We start from the raw sequence: 21,404 nt of genomic DNA, 5'->3' as shown, positions 1-21,404 counted from the left end.
CAAATCAACATCCTTCAAACCTAGCAACAAATTTCTTGAGTGAAGAATCTTCATCCCCTTCTCACTCATGTGTCCGAGCCTATGATGCCATAATGTTGCATCTGCTCCTTTGGAAGTTAAAGCATTAACAGAGTTAGAAATACTTTTGCATAAATACAATGTACCAACTTTTTCGCCTTTTGCTATTACCAAGGCTCCTTTGGTGTCCTTCCAAGCTTTATCTGTGAAAGTTGTCACATAACCTTCACCGCCTAACCACCCTGTTGAAATCAAATTTTTCTTCAGATCTGGAACATGCCTTACCTCCTTTAGTAGCCATTGGTTTCCATTCTGTTGTTTTACAAGAACCTTACCCATTCCAACAATTTTATAGGGTTTATCATCACCCAAACGAACTTGTCCAAAATCTCCTTGAACATAGTCATGAAAATATTTCTTATCAAGTGTGGCATGGAATGAGGCCCATGAATCTACCACCCAGGAATAAGTAATATTTTCGAAAGAAAGAATCAAAGCATCTTGTAACACCTCACCTGTCACATTTGCTTCATGATTGTTTTCTTGTTGTGCATCTCCTTATTTTCCCTTCCGAGATCTATAATCTTTCTTTAGGTGTCCTTTCTTTCTGCATTTCCAGCACACTATCCTCGATCTAGACTTGGATATGCCTTTCCTTGATTTACTGTGATATCTTGAGTTATTTCCTCTTTCCATTTTTCTTCCCCTAGACTCTGCACTTAAAGCATTACCCGATGTCTCACCGGAGCTTTTCTGTCGCATTTCTTCACTAAGGATAGCACCGACAACATCATCAAACTTTAAAGTACTAGATCCAGAAACAAAGTTACTAATGGCCATTACTAAACCATTCCAACTTTCTGGAAATGAGCACAAGAATAACAAAGCTCTAACTTCATCCTCAAAGTTTACCCCTATAGAACTTAACTGATTTGTAACTGTATTAAAATCATTTAAATGGTCTGCAATAGATCCACCTTTTGACATCTTCATATTAAATAACTGTTTCATAAGAAATACCTTGTTTAAGGCCGAGGGTTTTTCATATAATTTCGCCAACGCCTGAATCAAACCCTCTGTCGTTGTATCCTTCGAAATGTTGAAGGCGACTGACACTGCAAGGCACAACCGTATTGTTCCGAGTGCCTTTCTATCGAGAAGGTTCCATTCTCCATCTATCATACCTGTCAGCATCTTTTTTTTTTCCACTCAATGGTAGGTAGAGATCTTTTCGATACAGATAATCTTCCATCTACATCTTCCACAACGAGAATTTTTGGCCGTTAAATTTCTTGACCGTAAACTTACCATCTTCCGCCATTGCTCCCACTCGAATGAGAAACCCTTCTTTCCTGCGAGTTTTTCAACCAAATAGGCCTTCGGCTATGATACCAGTTGTTAGGGATTTATATATTACAGAGCAATGGAACACATAAAATATTGCAGAAATATAAACATAGAAAATGCATAAAACAAGAGAGACACAGATATACGTGGTTCACCCAGTTTGGGCTATGTCCAACCCGAACATCCAATCCTTCCTTTCTATTATCTAGCAAAATGAAGAGACACAACCTACAGCAGATCCGCTGTAATATCCTCTGTTTTCTCTCACAGTCTCACCTCACTATTTCTCACTCTGAGAATACACATATATCACATAGCCTCAATAAAATGCCCTCATACAAAGAGACGGGTTTCCTTCTAGGGCAAAAAAACCTAAACTAAACATAAATTCTACCATCAAATCATCTGCCTAATGAACGGCCCAGATTGACTAGAAATTACTATACCTTTACAAGGCAATTTTACATCTATTTTTAGCTTCGGGGGCACTTCCCCCGAAACCCTCGCTGAGGGACCGCTAGTCCCCGGACCCCCGCGTGGAGGAGTGTACAATCTTTTTGGGGTATACATCTAGCTGAAACAAAGACCTCTACATAATCATGCTCCACACCCAACATTGCTATCTCTTTGATGGATACACATTATGCTGGATACATGGATGATTACTTAAGTTGAATATTGGTAAATGTTGTTGGTTGGCCAAGAGAGTGGTGTTATTATAGGTCTCATAAAGACATAGCTATTTGAAGATATGGATATTCCGAGACATGGCTTACCTAGTCACATAATGATGATGACTTCTTACTTTATGATGATAGGTTTGACACTCACATATGTTGATTATCATGGTTGATGATTATCAGATGTGGGATGTTCCCTAATGTTGATACATGGTTGATATATTGAGGGTTCTTGTGGAAATATCATGCAGTTCTTGATGATGATGTTATGATCCTAGATGATGACGATAGTGTTTTCACATACATATGATACGATATGAATTATTATGTTTTACTACTTGGAGATATGACATATGCTTAATTGATTCATGGAACGTTATGATAAGTCTCTTTCTACTAAGGAAACAGAGCAGGTTGATCTTGATAAGATCAAGAGGATGAGTTGATATCTATATGTGGCATACTTTGTCATAGGTCGATGATTTTACCTTGTCATATCTTGGGAACATATGATGGGCATATACAGGTTGTTGTTCTGGATGTTGCTAACAGATGGTTATGGTACATGTCATATATGGTGTATGATAGTTGATGATGACTATCATGGTCTTGTTTATATCCTTGGTATTTTCTATAATTGTCATGTATATAATTCGATGTAAAGGTCATATAAAGGTCCATAATATGTCTTTGTCTGTCATAGTATTTTAATGAGTCCGTTTTGGTTATATGATGTAATTTCTACCCCCACTATGCATGCAAAGGATGATGTAATAATTGCTATATCTCAGTCATGTATAAACAATTGGTATATCCCCACTTGGTTAGGTAGATGATTCAAATTTGGTATATCACCACTTGGTTGGGTAGATGAGTCAATGTTGGTATATCCCCACTTGGTTGGGTAGATGAGTTAAATTTGGTATATCTGCACTTGGTTGGTTAGATGAGTCAAATTTGGTATATGCCCACTTGGTTGGGAGATTGATGTATGTATGAGTCATTGGCGATAGGAAGGTCATACTCACATAGTTGAGTTATAGTGTTATCGAGAAATCTAGTGTCCGCTCGGAGCTGCTAGTCCCACTAAGACTGGTAGCTATCTTAGAAACAAACAAACTAAAACTACTTTCGCTTTCCTTTATGAGAAGTAGATAAGAGGGGAAAAAAGGACACCAACCTCAGTCTTGCACTTAGTTCCTTGCTTGGTTCCTCTCCCTTCTGACAGATCCTTGCCGCTTTGCCTTCATCTACCCAGCTTCAAAGAGCACCTGTGGAATCAAAGAAGCATAATACTATCAAAGAACAGAGATCTACAATCATAAACAACATAGGACCAGATATATATTGACGACCCAAATGCATATATCATCAAACATACAAGAATGTGGAGGAAAACTTGAATAGCTTTATTAATGTCAAGAATAACAAAGAGGATTACAACCAATTGTTCTGACCCAGCATCATCCTCCCAGCATGAAAGCCTTCTTCACCTCATGAAAAGATTAGATCACCAAACACTATGATATTCCACCAAGAAACCAATAGCACTTCCTTACAAGATACAAAATTCCAGCCTCTGGATCTCTGGGATGAGGGATCCATATATAGATGATTGCAAGGGGGGATGAGTCAGCTTCTGGGATTTTGATTAGTTTCCTCTCTTTGATAGTTCTTGATTCCACTTGGTGATTGATGATCTCTTACTCATCCCTAGGTGAATTCAGAGAGGCAAGTGTCATAGGAGAAGTTTCTAGAAGATTCCATGTCGATCCACCTTGCAAACTGTCTCTGCCATTTGTCTACTCTTGCCCATCGCACTCTATAGAAGGGCTTTCTAGTATGCATCGCACCCTTTACGCTGGGCAAGTGAGATGCATCTCACCCTCTGCACTGGGCAGTCTGTATGGCCCAGCTTTGACCAGTTCTGAGCAGTTTTCTGTGGAGAACTTCTGGGAGATGATGTAATCAGCTGACCTTGTTCCTTTAGGGTGTGAAGCAACACTTTTAGGGACTTAGGAGCCCTTGGTTTATGGACATGTATGATTGGGGTTGTAGTGCCCAAAAATGTCTATAACATATAGTCATGTTATTCTCTTGGAAAATATTTTTGCAGACTCTGCATGTGCTCAGGGAGCGCATGGATAGTTTAGTGCATCTCAGCATGTACAAACAGGGAGTTTAATCAGAGAATTCAACATGTGCCTAGGGGGAGAATGATCAATGTTCATATTCACCTACTCAGATATGGAAGTCTTCATTTTTTTCAGCCCTTTTCCTTTGATCTGAAAAAGGGAGAATATCTTGGTCCACCCTTTGCCCTTGATGTTAAAGGGGGAGAGTATTTTGGTGCTGCTTGATATCTCTAATAGGTTCAATAACTTATAGTAATCTACACCAACATGGTTTCCATGAAGTCCAAAGGGGGATATTGTTGGCATTGTGATGCATGTGTTGTACTTGATGGCAACCCACTTGTAGCAAAAAAACTCACTTGTATATGGTAACTAGATGAATCTACGTAACTAGATAAATCCACAGGAGAGATATCAGATGTGATATAATGCATGGTAGTTGTGTTTATATAAGTGAAAAAATGCAGGGGAATTCAAAGGAATCATTTCAGAATTTATATGGAAAATCTTAGTGTAACAAGTCTATTTAGAGGTAACATGGCATTGGCATAGAAGAACAGGAAGATGGAACTAATGTCTACTGATTAGAATAAATAAGTTGAAGGAAAAGGGTGGTGTAAAGTAGTTTAATATGTATACGAAGGTCCACTTAGTCAAAATAGTGTATACACACTGGTTCACATAACAAAAAGAGTGTATACGTATCCACACACTTTCACAGAAGGAAAAGTGCGTATGGGATGGAAAATCAAGGTTTGGGTCCAAGGTAATGGTTTGAGGTTTTGGTCCGAGGTTATGGTCCAAGGTATTGGTCCAAGATTTTGGTCTTAGGTATTGGTCCGAGGTTTTGGTTTGAGGTTTTTGGTCTGAGGTATTGATCGAAGGTTTTGGTCCAAGGTATTGGTTCGAGGTTTTGGTCTAAGGTTTCTGGTCCTAGGTATTGGTCTGAGGTTTTGGTCTGAGGTATTGTCAAAGGATATAAGTATATAAGGAGGATAAATAAAAGGGCTAAGTGCACAAGAAATGAATATCTTATGAATTGATGAAAGGAAAATATGCATGTTATGGGTTTCTTATGCTCTGCTTGATCTAGACTAAGTATGCACCTGAGTGTTTGATGATGGATGAGATCTAATGATGGATTAGGATCATAATGACTTATCATTATGTTATTTAATAATGGATAGGCTAGATTTGATTGCTAACACATGTTTTATCCTTTATATGTAATGATCTGGGTATGTCTAAAGTGGCGAATTGCAGTGAAGTTATAAGTAAGTATTTGGAGATCTATACGCTAGTTCACTTTGGTGAAGGTGTGTATACACAAGGGTTTGGCTCTTCCAAGTAGAGTATGCAAAAGAAAATCTTTATGTTCAGGGATGACTAATCTATCAAATTATTGTTGTTGTTTTATTGTTGTTTGTCAATGATGTCTTCTTAGATCTGAAAGTAGAATTGAATGTATAAGGAAATTGAGTCTGATTGATTGATTGATTGAGAAAGAAGGGTGATCCTTGTTGCTATCTATTTAAAACTCTGTAATATAACAGTAGATCTTCAAAATGTCACTGATTGGTACAATTTGTGGTTCAGAAGTTTTATGATTCAGTATCTTTAGTGGTATACGCAGGTTGGGCTAAATGAAGTAGCATATACACACAAGTTGGTTTCATTGAAGGAGCATATACATTTTGACACATGACTTTTGAGGTTGCAGTTGGTTCTAGTTATTGATGCAGTGTTTTAGGTTTGGATCTGTGTACTGGTTACAATGATATGTCTATTCCAATTCTTTGGTTGAATTTGATTAAGTTTGAATGAATGGTTGATTTAGTTGTGTCAGAGGTTTAGTGATTGTTTGATTCAGTATGTCGGAGGTCTCAGTGATTGATTGATTCAATATGTCAGAGGTCTCAGTGATTGATTGATTTAGTTATGGTTGATTCAGAGATTGATGATTGGGTTTCATTGATTGTTTGATGCGGACGTATTTTCTAGATGTATAACAGTGCTAATTTATTTTGAGCTTCAAAGTTTCTAATGGGTCTAGTGTGAAAATTTGTTGAAATGTGGCCTACATATTGTGTTTTTGTGTACCAGGAGTATCTAAGATGAAAATTTATGAAACGTGGTCCCTGGAGGATATTGATGGTTGGAGCCTTTAGTGAGGAAGTCGAAGCTTCCTACGATTGGTGTCTAGTGATTTGATCAGGGGGTTGGATCTCCCTTCCAGTAACAACTAGAGAACGAGTGAAGGTTAGAGCCTTTAGTAGGCCTGTACCTACGTACTAGTAAACATATCGATTAGTACAAGATCTAGGGGATTGTAGCTCCCTTCCAGTAGAAGATGGAGGGAGAGAGAAGGTTGTAGCCTTCTGCAGGTAGGTGCCTATGTACTAGTATGACTCTTCACCAGTACAAGATTGTAAATTGATTATTATTTATATTAAAAGAATACAGAGACAACAGCAACGGATGGTTTTTCTCCCACATTGGGTTTCCACTTTAAATCTTGGTGTTCATGTGTGTTGCTTATGTGTGATGGTTATTCTGTTATTACTGCACATGGTTAGTGTTTAATGTTTAATAAAGTACTAATGCACTGATTAAATATCAACATATGATGAATTAACTGAATCATAAGTTCACTATATATACATTGGTTTCCATAAGCATAGTTGCGTGCACATGCGAGTTCCCTTCAATGAAGTAGCGTATATAAATTTGACTATGGAAATGAAAAAGTTATTGATTTTTAAATGCTGATTCACCCCCCCTCTCAGTATTATTCCCAACATCTACTCCCACTGACCGAACTCCAGTTGCTCAGAGTAAGCAACAGAAAAGTTTGAGAGAAGAAACTTCATCCACTAAATATGTCTTGAAAGGATTCATTTTTTAGCAAAAGAAACCTAAAGTCAGCTTGATCACATTAGCAGAAGAGACTCCACCAGTGATCATTGATCTTGTAGATCCAAAAGTGTCTACATCAACAGGAGTTAGTACTTCAACCACTACTCCCACAATTAGTGCTTCAACTACTCCTCCTGCACCTTCACCTACGAGAGAACCTTTAGTACTTCAACCACTACTCCCACAATTAGTGCTTCAACTACTCCTCCTGGATGATTCAAATATATTTTCAAGGTTCCTAGAAATTAAGAAAAAAAATGAGACTTTAAATTCTAATGTATACAGTCAGTTTTGGAAGAAAACTTCAACCTCTCAACATAGGCTCATTTCTGCTTTTGACAGTGAGAAGAGCAGAATGCAAATGGTTTTCATACAAGCCCAAATTCCTTTTCCTAAATCACCATCTGATTACAAGAAGAGTGTGTTTTCATTTCAAACTAGTCAAATCCATCTAATTGACCAGATGGACATGCACAGACAAACTGGTGAGATGCTATTTTCCACTATGAAAACTACAACCATGTGTCTTTCTGAACTTAGGACAACTCTATCAAATGTTCAGTCCCAACTTAAGTTAGAAAACATTTCCTCTCTAGCTAAAGATAATAGGATAAAATCAATAGAGGATTTTGTGATTAAACTGGGATATGATCCCAAGGATGTAAAAGTTGCAGAACTACTTCTTAAGAAGAAAGATGCAAACATTGTTGCATTGAAGAAACAGTTGAAGTTGCCTTCAACAGAGGATCCCTTGACCAAGGATATGGAAAAAAGTGAACAAAAAAAGGAGGATATGCTCAAGCTAATCATTGAGTATAATATGCAGTTAAACAAGATGGAAGAATAGATTGAAGATCTATTTAAGGAGAAGGAAACAACACAATTTTCCATCGTGCCCATTACAGTAGTCCCAATAGCAGTTGTAGGTATAGATGCTAGTTCTTCATCCATAACCATTGAGTCTACATCAACAACAGTTGACCCAGCCAGATTAGCACAGGAAGTGTCAATCTAGAAGTAGGAAAACCAAAGGCTACTTCAGAAATTTCAATATCTGGAATTGCGGAAAGTGAAAAAATGATACTAAGTATTTGGAAGAAATGCAAAAGACTCACAAATTAGAGCTTAAAATCTAGAAGCTGGAGAGTAAGTCACTAATGGCAGACACTTTGGCCCATGCTAGGGAGAGTATCTGGACAAAAATCAGTCAATCTATGACAGATGTATGGCCATCCATACATATTATTTTTGAGCAATACGAACACATCACTAGGTGCAGAGCAGTGATTGAAGAGCAAAAAGTATCCTTGAAGACCAAGCCAGTAGAAGCCATGAATATGATCAAGGTTATGAATTCAAAGAGCAAAGAGGAAATAGAAGAAATAAACATCTCTAACAAAACAACCACCATTTTAGAGATAAAAAAGGTATTACATAAAAGGAATTTGATCAATCAATTGGAAACTAAGTGTCAAACCTTGGAGATTTCTGTCAAAAGATTTCATTCCAAATTTAATGTTTTAAATCACAAAGGGTTTCCTAGATTAGTAGGTTTGAATGATAAGTTGATTAGATTAGATGATTATTGCAAGACATTATATGTTATTGCAGTAGACAGAGCCAAATTTGTAGGAGTGAAAGGATAGATAACAGGGAGGGATTTTCTAGAAGCCTTGGAATATGATTCAACCATCTTACATGAAATCAAGCACTTTTTTTTCACCAACCCTAATTTCTAAAGATATACAGAGGTGGATGAAACATTCAAGAAAATGGTAAATGTAGAAATCCCAAATAAACAAATATGGGATCATCTGTGTGAAAAAATTTAGTAATTCCTCATTATGACAACAGGACAACTCATCGATGTTTTCAAGCCAGATCATCAACAAATTCCAAAATGATAGAGCCACCTCTTCAGCAGTTTTTCGGTTCCTATTATACTATTTTATTTTTGTAATTTTGTACTATTTTGGTATTCTATTCCAAACAAATTGTAGATCTTTTAATTTTTTTTGTATAAATAACTCCTCCTTTGAGTTATTAAGGGTTGAACCCTTGAACAAGTTATCAAGCAGATTAGTAATATGATGGAGCATTTTTTAGATAATGAAAGATTCTGGATTTGCCTCATATGGTCAATATCTCAATAAGTTGTATTTCATCTTGACTATTCATTATGTTTTCTTCATATAGATTAATTCTTTTGCAATCATCCGATTTAAAATTTAATTGAATATCAATTTCATTTTGGATCCTCTGTGAAGTTGTAATTTAAATAAGAGATTAGTTTATGGAACTATTTGTTATTGTAAATTCCTCTTTGAACATAAATTACACTAAATCTCTGTAATAGTTTGATTATATTTTGTTGATTAAGAAAGAACTATTTTCTTAATTTATTCTTGTAAATGGTTAAATATTCAGTTTGAATATCAAATCAATTATACATCTCCATACTCTACTTCTCCATCACATTAAAATCAAACTAACCATGTGCAGTTAAAGAACAACCTTTCATTTTATCAAAAATCTATCTAAGTTTAAAACCCTGTTTTTTAATAGTTCAATGGTCATCCAATCACTCAAAACAACAAAACATTATAGATTCTTTGGCATAACTAATTGACCTTAGGTTATCTCAAAGTACAGCACCTTGGTACAAAGATATTCTCAAATATTTGCAAACCCAAAAGTTCACCCCCCATCTTACTCATGATGATCGACGACGAATTCGATACCAGGACTCACGCTACCTTCGCATCGATGATGACTTTTGTCATCGTGGTGTGGATTCTATCCTTCATCATTGTCTCACCCATATTGAGGCCAAGCAAGTGCTAAATGCCTGTCACAATGACGCTTGTGGTGGTCACCTCTCTAGTATGGCCACTGCCCAAAAATTCATGCGCGCTGGTTACTTTTGGCCTTCTCTCTTCAGTGATTGCATTGGCATAGTCAAACACTACCCCAATTTCCAAAATGTTCCCCAAAGTTAAGAGCCCCACTAGCTCCCCTCCATCCTATCATCATTATTGGTCCTTTCTATAAATGGGCCATTGACTTTATGGAGTGTCGAACACCATCTGTTAATAAGCATAAGTATATTATTATGGAAGTCAACTATTTTACCAAATGGGTTGAGGCCATGCCAACATTCAATAAGAATGTGCCTACCATCACTCTTTTCTTTTTTAACCATCTTATCGCTTGATTCGGGGTTCTGAAACAATTGGTCTCTGACCATGGCTGACATTTTGAAGATGAGGTATGGTGTCAGTTATCCTCGCTGATGGGCTTCCAGTACCAATATTCATCATCTTATTACCCCCAAGGTAATCGACAGGTTGAAGTAGTCAACAAGATTCTCAAAACGATGCTTCAGCAGACGGTGAATAAGCACAAGACCAACTGGCACCTTATTCTCTTTCCAGCTCTGTGGGCCTATAGAACTTTTGTCCACCTTGTCTTTGGTGAGTAGGAATTCTTTCCAATCGAGTGTGAGATCTGTTCCCTTCACCTAGTTGTCGGACTTCTCCCTGACACCCAACTATTATAAAAAAGACTTGTCATGCTTGAATGCACCTCTGAAGACTGTAATTTTGCTTTGCAAACCATTGAAGCAGCCAAAATGCACACCAAAACTCAGTATGACTGAAAATTCAACCCTCATGCCTTCCACGAAGGTGATCTTGTTCTGGTGTATGACCAGGTCCATGATACCTTGGGACATGGGAAGTTCGAGTCATTATGGCTAGGACCTTACATCATTCATATGGAATTAGGCAAGGGGGCATATCTCCTAGAGGATTTCGAAGGCCAACTACTTCCTAATCCCCGTAATGCACTCTACCTTAAGAAATTTTACCCATAGCATCTCTCATTTATTTGCACGTATTTATTTCTATCATGCATTTAGGTAGGTTGCATCATTTCAGTTGATGATTTGACACTTCACTAGGAAGCCATTTTTTCAAGAAGGGTCACTTCATCGCCTCTCAAAAACTAATTTCTTCATATGCGATGCTTTTCCTTTTGGGACCACTTTCCCTTAGTGCTTTTCATCTCACCTGTCGATTTTCATCATGAGTAACCATCATTTACTCATGATTTCATGGTCCCCATCAGGCCTATTCTATGTGGCAACGTCATCGAGTCACCCTTGTTCAGAGCATCTTCGATGATTCACCTTTACATCCATGGATTCTATTTCACATCCCATTATATAATGTCAGAGTATTCCAATCATCTTTACATATCATTCATCTCATGTTGCCCATTTTGGCCTTCAATCATATTGTCCACCATCACCTCCAGAGTCGAGTCAGTTGCTGCGAGGTCAACCATACACTTTATGCTCTAACAAGGGAAGTCATATCTTTGTCCCTCAATCCCATTTTCTCCATTGTCCCCAGTGTCAAACCATTAGTCACATTACTACTTTCCCTCATGCCTTAGTTGAGGATCCTCATTAGCTCACTTATCGCAAACCCTATTATGTCAACATTAGCTCATTTATTCCAGAAGAATGGCCTAGATAGTGGTGTGTCTTTGTTCTAGCTTCCATTCTTGTTGGTGCCTTAGATTGAGCAGAGGAATTCATCATTTCCCTTTGACTTGGTTGTTTCATGTTCATGATTCATACACTTGATGGTCTAGTGATGTAGTAGATTTTACCAGTGATTCCCGGGTGTGTGTGAGATGTTTCAGACTTCATGAGGGGGTGACCCTTCAAGTAACCCCCCACATGCCCGGACGCCTTCATATTATGCTACAGCCTTAGATGCAGTTCCATAGATTCGATGGGTTTGGTTCCTATCGATCACAGTGTTCATAGCATGCACATCTCCTTCAGATGATCCATTCAGTTTTGCAGAGCCCTTCCCTATTCAATAGGGCTTCTTCATTTGTTATGTTGTTGGTGTAAGGGGACCTAACCCAGGTTCAGAGTTGTTCACGCCAACCAAAAAAACCCTAATTATTGGCCCTTTTGGCAACAACTTTCATGACACAAAGTGCAATCTCACCCAAAGCAGTAGTTGGGGATGCTAGAACCAGGTTTCTTCATCCAGAGATAGTGTGATAAGTGGTCTTAAGATTGTGTTTCTCAGATCTGCCTTCATGTAGATCGATATCCTTCTATGACCTGCCACTATATCTCTAAGGAAATGGATTCTATACCTTCACGAAGGTCTACGATCAGACTTTAGGGACCTAAAAGAAGTTTTTTATCCACTTTCATGCATTAATTAATAACCCTAGATCTACCTTCGCACATATTTATCCGATTCATCAGAAATCATAACAGAATTAACTCTTAACTTTGTGGAAATATATAATTACTTAAGTCATGCATAAATATGATAGATTCAGTAGATTTTCACAGTAGTTATAGCTTATTCCATAGAAAACATATCATTGAGTGACAAAACATAACATGGACAGAATTAAGAATAATACTCAAAGGCAAGGTGTTTCTCCAAAATCAATCTTTATTAAGTTTTAGCATTCAGTTTACAGAATTCTCCACCCTGTGCACTCAATTACAGGGTTTTGCGCACTCAGCTGTAGACTGAACAAGGCCTCCAATGCACTCAGCTATAGGATCCTTCTCCTTTCACCTAAGTACAGGAATAAGAGCCTTCCTTCCTTAGCAATCTCCCAAAACAATCTCTATCTTGACTTAATTACTTCTCTACTACTTCTTACATTCGCTATGACTCAACTATATATAGCATTCGTGCTTTCAATACCATGGCCTGTGGCCTATAGGTGAGTCTCAAAACTGACCTATTACTTACCCAAATAAGGGGATAAAGCCCCTTTGACTCATATCTAGTTTCACACTTTACATCCACACTTCGCAGAGACTTTACATTCTTTACAAAACTTTTACAAAAAGTGCTTAAACTAACCCCAAAACTAACCCTATGGACCCTATCCCAACAGTCAAAAGGGAAGGCTCCTATAGTTGAGTGTGCAGGAGGCCTTGGTAAGTCCGCAACTAAGTGTTCGGACCCCTGCTGCTGAGTGCGCAGGGTGGAGAAGTCTGTAAACTGAATGCTGAAACTTAAGAAAGATTGATTTTGGAGAAACAGATTGCCTTTGAGTATTATTCTTAATTCTGTCCATGTTAGGTTCTATCGCTCAATGATATGTTTTCTATGGAATAATGTATAACTTCTACACAAATCTACTGAATCTATCATATTTATGCATGACTTAACTAATTATCTGTTTCAGCGAAGTTAAGGGTTAATTCTGTTATGATTTCTGATGAATTAGATAGATCTGTGTGAAGGCAGATATAGGGTTATTAATTAATGCATGAAAGTGGATAAACAACTTCTTTTAGGTCCCTAAATTCTGACCGTAGACCTTTGTGAATGTCTAGAAGCCATTTCCTTAGAGGTACAGTGGAGGGTCATAGAAGGATACCGATCTACGCGAAGGCAGATATGAGTGACACAGGATTAAGACCACTTATTACACTCTCTCTGGATGCAAAAGCCTGGTTCTAGCATCCCCCAATACTACTTCAGGTGAGACTGTAGCCTACGCTATGCAGGTTTCTTCCGAAAGGGCCAGAAGTTAGGGTTTTGTTGGTTGGCGCAAACAACTTTGAACCTGGGTGAGGGCCCCTTAAGCCAACAAATGGTTTCATTGTTGGGACCAGGATCTATCTAAGATATGTGTGATAAATGGTTCCCTACAAGGAATTAGATTGATAAGTGGATTGATCGAAACATGCACGCGTTCGCAACTCAAGAGAATATGAGCCCTATATTATCAAAGGAACAATGGTTGCAAAGATTTTTGTACACAGATGAGACTGATGCATTCTTCTGTTTCTTCCCTGAGGAATTACATGGGTGGTTGTCTAAGTTGGTTGATAGTCAAGGGAAGTGGAGGCTTGACGGTCCTATAGTGTGGACCCTTGAATTGGTGTGACGTCTGGAGGCATCAGAAAGAAATATCATGTGGGCTGTGGATTACTGGATTGATCGCACATTGGCAAGTTTTGTGACTAATTTTGCGATTGACAAAAATATCAACTATAGCAAAGTGGAACGGAGGCCCTTTAAATGACTGTGAGTTAAGTATTTGAAATTCTATCTTGAGAGTTCCTGCTCATCTGTATGCTGCGAAGCCAATTCTTTGACTTCTTATGTATCTGTGTGTTCTTTCTCAACATGCTCTTTTGCAGTGTGATCTTTCTCAACATGCTCATTTGTAGCGCGTTATTTTTTCGCAACTACCTCATGAGCAACTCCTTTCTTCTTTTGCTCAGCCAGAGCATGCACTACCTCCTGTGCTACTTCCTTACGCTTCTGCGCAGTGGTCGACTGCATAGAAAAGCTCTCTTAACCCTTACTGGCACCTGCACCAAGGTGAGTGGATTTGCGCCACTCCATTGGCCAACTACCCACGATCTCCTGTACATCCATCATTGAGACTAAGTATGGCAGCTTGTGCCATGTAATCTTAGGGTCCTTCCGCATCCTAATTGATACATTGTGGAAATCGGCCTTGAACTCTGTGAAGGCCTTGAGTTGCTCGTACAATGTTTGGGACAGCCATGGCTACTTACTAATGATTGTCCTAAGATCCATCTCCATCAATATCCATTTTTTTTTTTATTCTTTGATCCTCTCCGGATCGTTTTTCACCCACAACGAAGTGAACTTCACTGCCTCTGGTAAGTCTTCCACCTGCGGAGGAAACTGGCTATCCTTTGGCAACGTCCATGCTACTAAGACTTTTGACAGTAGAATCCATGCATAATGGAAGGGCTTACTATCCTCCTAGGGTTCACGATGGTTTGTGAGGAACTACTTGCACAAATACTTCACCCAGCTGTATTGTAATCCCTTCGTGCACTAGGCAACCAATGAGACTATAGGTGCCGCAACCTCGTCCGGGCAATATTTACTCATGATTTTACCTACAAGTATTTGGGTAGAAAACTACACCACCTGGTCCTAATTAGAGCAGATAGAGTATCAGCGCAACTTCTTTATGAGACCAAATTCTAACTTCATTTTCTCTGCTAACTCCTTTTCTCCACTTTTCCCTCCAAACTCCTTGTCAGGGTCCGCTCCCTTGTACGACAGCTTCATTATCCATTGATTCAGCATATCTTTGATCGGGATGGGCTCTGCAAGCCATCGACACCCATCATGCACTAGTGTGAGGAGCTGGTGCACACACACTGTGTTGATTATTGATCTACGAAAATGTGACACACATATCATGTGCAGCAATCCAGCCTGCTCAACACCTGTGACCGATTTCATGGGTTCCAACCGCATAACACTGGTCTCTTCATAGTAGATCTTGTTCATATATTTGCTAGTGGAAAAATGAGGAAATATCTCATGGTCTGTGAGATCCCAATCCTCCATATTCAGCAATAGAATGCATTCTCAGGTTGTTCCTTCAAACTCCATCTATTCTGGTAACATGGGTGTCGAGACTATAAACTTATGGGAATCAGGGTCTTTCATAACTTTGTCCTTCCCCTCCTGTAGAGCGATATACTCCGGGAGCCTTGTGATAGTCTCGACCTCCTCAGCATCCAATTCCTCCACTCCTTGGAATTCCTCTTCCTCCAAGTCCACAATTTTCTCTGGCTTTTTACCCTTCTTTTCCTTCTGCCAAACCTCTGGATTCTTCCTCGGCGATTGTCTCATTGGCATAGGTTTCTTTTGCTTCTCCTTGGCAACCGATTTCTTTGTCCTAGGCGACCTCAGCACCATAGGAATAGCGAGAATACCTTACGTACTTTATATCTCATGGGTCATCGAGTCAAATACGACAGCTTCAGAACTTACAGCTTCTATGGGATTTGTCGCACTTATTCGTTCTAAGAATAGTTCACGGGCTTCTGCAAACAAATTTGTGAACGAATGTCGTTACATGAGTTCTTCCCACACCTCACGATTCATACAACAACAATAAGAGGGCTCAGACACAATTTTTAGAATGCAAAGTGTTCTTTAACGAACCAATATACACAATTTATAGAAGGGTTTGAATTCAAATCTGACCGTTCCCTCCAATTTCTAAGCATAAATGCATCTTTGGCAGCAGATCTTCAAATATTTTCACCATAAATGGCACCTACCCACTCCTCTCAATGAAATTTTAACCATCAAATCATGAATAGTAACTTCAATGGCTACTTTTGGACCCATCTGCGTGGCACCATCCTCCATGGGGCAGCTCATCCAACACAGCTTCACCTGTCGCACTCCTGCCATCCGTCGCGTAGCCTCCCTACTACATTGCTCATCTCGTCGAGCAGCGTAGTTTATAGTCCCACAATCCCTTGCAGTCATCTGGATTTCTAAGATTGTCATGCAACCATATAGTCATTACATAGGGGTAGGGTTCCCTATGTACAACATCGACCTACTTCCATTCAGTTTGCTAGGGAATGGTTCCCCATTCAGCTTCACGAGTTGAACTATGCCACCATCTGTGATCTCCTTAAAAACATATGGCCCCAACCAGTGCATTTGAAATTTCCCTGGAAATCTAGTGAAATTACTATCATATAGCAACACTAAATCATCTCTCTTAAATGTGCACAACTTAATATGTCTATCGTGCCATGCTTTGTCGCGTTCCTTTTGTACTTACTGGGGAAATCCTGCAAGAAAGCGGTCTTCGTCTAACTCTATGATCTGCATGAGCTACTCCTCCAAAGTCTCGCGATCTGCCATCTTTGTCAAAGCTACAATACATAAACTTGGCATGATATACTCCACAGGTATTACTTGTTCAATTCCATAGACCAACCTCAACGGTGTTTGGCCTATGAAATTGTTGCGAGTCGTTATCACCAAAATAGGACCCTGATAGGTTGCTGATCAGACTACGTTAGTGTAACTATTTCAAACCAATATTTTAGCTGAGGCTTAGCCTCCTCAGCCTGAGAGGGCTCTCTCAACGGTTAATGATATAAGTTATAGATATATATAGATGGCTAACTCTATCTTGGTTGTGTGTGTTTGTAGGTTGAAAAGATGAAGGCTTGCTACCATTGGTCTATGGAGTCAACAAGTCAATAAATTCAGTGGCAAGGTTTCTTGACATGAAAGATGAGGCAAATGGGATTTTCAAACAAAGATAATTCACACAAGAAAATAGGTCAACATAGTAATTCCATTATTAAAGGAAGTCAGAGCATAGGGTATGAATTCTGAGTAATAGTAATGAAACTTATTGTTAGTAGTTCAAAGATAGTTTACTCACAAAATGCAGAAAGACACAGTCATCTCATTTATAAACAAATTCAGAGCACATGTTTTTGATTTTTGAGTAATATCAATAAGATCTACTACAAATGATTCAAAGTAACATATAAATCAAGAAAACATTAACCCTATGAGAACTCAGATCTGTTTAGGAAAACCTTCTCTGCATTACCGATTATAGTTCATAGTATAAAGCAACAACTTCACCAAAAAGTATTCAACCCCTCCCTAATTCAACCTCTTGCTTCATATATAGATTTTAAAACAGGGATTCCCTCATCCTTCATAAAGAGAATTCGAATTTCTATGATTGACACCTATTCTAACCATAAAACGGACTGTTAAATACAAGTGATAGCTAACTAACAATCCTAGAGTCCTAATACAATTAGGAGTACAACTCCTTGTTATGACTAAACCACCTTAACTAAACATTGAATGCATTATTTGATAGCTGTAACCTCATGAGGTCGAATTTGATGAAGCCTCCCACGTTGTCACCTTACTGCTGATGATAAACCCTAGAAATTAGGGAACATGTTTCCCTGTTTTTAGGTTTAGGATCTTTGAAAATTAGCACGTGGGACAGAGCCTTTATCTTCTCATCCATGAAATATTTTATGAAATTGAAGGAGGTTGTTTTGGTCCATGCTTTCTAGAACAAAAACCTCTCTTGTTTTTTTAAAACACTTCTCCTGCTGTCCAGAATCTGTCCTTGAAAAACACGTGTAAAACAGGAGAAATCTATTCTCTGAAATTAGGGTTTCAAAGAAAGCTTAGTATCTCCCAAATCATAACACTTATGAAGAAAGTGAGATAGGTTATTTTAGCTGGAGAATTTTTTAAGATAAACCGTCTTCAGAATTAGAAAATATCTTTTCCTATGACCAGAAACTGATCTTGAAAAAGATTGCTAAAACCAGAAGACAAAACTTGGCTTTCAACAGTTTCGTAGTGCAAGTTTAACCATACATTTCTCCCACCTTATAAAGAATTTGAAGACAATGAAAGAGGTTTTTTTATTTAAGTATGTTAGGAAGACAAACTCTCTTTCATTTTTCAAAATTGAGTTCTCAGCGGCTTAGGAACCCTTCTGGAAGTTGACTAGTAAAAGCAGAAAACATAGTCTTTTATGCTAAAAGAGGTTGTTTCGGTGGTTTCGTAGCACAAGTTAAACCATCAATATATCCCACCTCATACTGAATTTAAATAAAATGAAAGATTTTTTTGTAGTAAAGCATGTTAGGAATAAAAACCTCTTCCACTTTTCAGAAATAAGTTTTCAATCGTTCAAGAATCCCCTTGGAAGTTGACTGCTAAAAACAAGGAGACAAAGTTCCTCCTTTTTAGGGTTTCATCCTTATGCTTGTCTTCAAATCCTTCTACTGGCTAAACTAGCCCCTTTAATCATATAACACATGTTGAATTAGTCATAGAACCCTGCTCTTACACTTGTGCCAAAACTAAACTCCTTGAAGTTGCCTGAAGAAAGTCAAACTAGATGCGCTACGAAATAACTGTTATTTTTGTAGCGCAAGGCTTAATTCTTGCATATATCCTTCATTCCTTGAGTTTTTCTTTACTTAGGCTTTAAACCTCTTCAAATGATCTCCTTACATTTCTACAGCAGCATCCTTCTCCAAAAATAGCCCCTTCATTCCTTTGAAGATTAACCAAAAAGAACAAAACTGCACCTACAGCAGTTTCGTAGCGTGCTACGAAACTACTGTGCATGTTGAGTCATCAAATTCTCCTAGATCATAATGAATTTGAAGAAACTGAAAGATTTTTTTGTAGATAGATATGTTAGGAAGAAAAACCTCTTTCAGTTTTCCAAAATATGCTTTCAGTTGCTCAAGAGACCTCTTGGAAGTTGACTACTTAAAACAAATTTTCTGCTAAAAAAGGCTGCTTCAGTGATTTCGTAGCACAAAATAGGATTTTTACACTGTCTGCGCTACAAAAACATGGATTCGTAGCTAATTTCAAAATTCCTTCAAAATGACTTAAGATATGACTTCTAAACACAAGGTGAGACTAACATGGAATAAGGTTGTCAAACTTTGTTTGGAAATGAAATATGACCTTAAAGACTTCTAACCCTATGACCTAACCCTTAAAGCATGAAATGACCTAGAGACACTTTAACACCATGACTAGAAGAAGGGTTTGTAAATGAGAATGACACTATTGATACTCTAATCCTATCACTTATCCCTTTAAGCATGCGATGACTCAAAACTTATTATAAGACCATGACTAGAAACAAGGCAAACTTTCCAAAGTTTAAAAAAAAGTTTAGGGTGATAACACAGGTCATCCTATATTCCCATAGCACTATTGGGACATGCATAGCCCAGTAATTACTTTGTGCATTGCAGACCTTCGCCAATTCATTCTCCAAAATTTTGTTAAAAGCTTCCACCATTCCATTCGCCTATGGGTGAGAGGGCATGCTCTTTTGATAATACACCTGGAATTCTTCAAGCATCGCACTGATCATTTCATTAAAGAAATGTGTACCCCTACCACTCATCAATATCTTAGGGCATCCAAAGCGTGTTAAGACATATTCAAATAAAAACTTCACAGTAGTAGAAGTTGTACAATCTTTCATTGGTTGTGCTTCTGCCCATCTAGTTAAATACTCAATTGCAGTAATGATGTACCATGTGCCCATCTTCTTACTTGGTGGTTGTATTGGACCTATAAAGTCAATGGCCCATTTATCAAATACATGTAACGAAAACTACTAATGAAAACTAAGGATTTAAAGGCAATTCATCCCTTCATGAAGGCTTCCCTATCCTTTGGCAAGCATCAAACACCTTGCAGTATGCCTTAGAATCCTTGTGTAATGTTGGCCACCATAACCCAGCACGCAAAATCTTTTGTGCGGTCGCTTTTCCTAAGTAGTGACCTCTTGCCACTCCTCCATATGCTTAAGCTAGGATACTAGCACGTTCAAACTTAGGAACATACCTTCACAGTATCTCATCCATTCCCATTTTATACAAATGACTTGCAATAACCGAAAAATATGTGGCTCAGACTACTAACTCCTTCTTTTGTTGGGTATAATAGCCTTTCAGAGTTGTTCCCATTGTTAAAAACTAAATGATATTGGTAAAATGATCATCCGAGATGCGCACCACAAAGAGTTGCACATCCGACAATCCTTCCTCCAAATTATTTGGTTATTCCCCTGTTTCAATTCTTGATAGATGGTCTAGTCCTGCATTCAACCTTTGAGGCTTCACACTTACTTCAAAGTCATATTCCTAAAACAATAGTAACCATCGACAAATCTTTTCCCCCAACACAGGCTTATTAACCAGGTACTTTAGTGTGGAGTGATCCGTATACATTTTAAAGTTTCCACCCCAAAAATAATGCCTAAACTTTTGTAGCACGTAGACCATTGCAAACCCTTCATGCTCTGTAGTGGAGTAATTCTTCTCATCTTTTGATAACTTTCTACTCACGAAGGCTATCGAATTATCAATCTCTCCTTCAGCTACCTATGTTAATACTGCACCCAACGTAATGCAAGGGGATTCTACATGCACAGGGAACTCTTTCTTCTAGTCCAAGAACACCAAAATAGGCATTGTCGCCATATTTTCCTTCAATACATCCAAATTGTGCTAATGGTCTTCATCCCAGCAAAACATCACATCTTTCTTTAATAATTTCTCGATCATCACAGTTATCTGAGCGAATGCCTTGATAAAATTCTCGTAATACCCAATGTGCCCCAATGTCGCGCGCAACTTTTTCACATTCCTAGGAGCTTCCAAATTCACAATTACAACGATCTTCACAGGGTCCACCATCAAACCCTTCTTACATAAAACATATCCAAGAAAAATCCCAAAATGCACATAGAATGTGCATTTCTTCAAGTTTAGTGCGATATGATACCTTTGACATGTATCTAGTATAAGGCGTACACTTGCAACATGGCACTTCACCAACCGAAACACAGTCCGATTATCAAAATACACCTCCATAAATTTATGAATAAACGCTTTAAACACTGCGAT

The sequence above is a fragment of the Pinus tabuliformis genome, chromosome 1_2, assembly GCF_031772625.1.
Source record: "Pinus tabuliformis cultivar Carrire ecotype Pingquan chromosome 1_2, CPIR1, whole genome shotgun sequence".
In the NCBI taxonomy this organism is placed as follows: Eukaryota; Viridiplantae; Streptophyta; class Pinopsida; order Pinales; family Pinaceae; genus Pinus; species Pinus tabuliformis.
Note: the sequence above shows the minus strand (reverse complement) of the source record.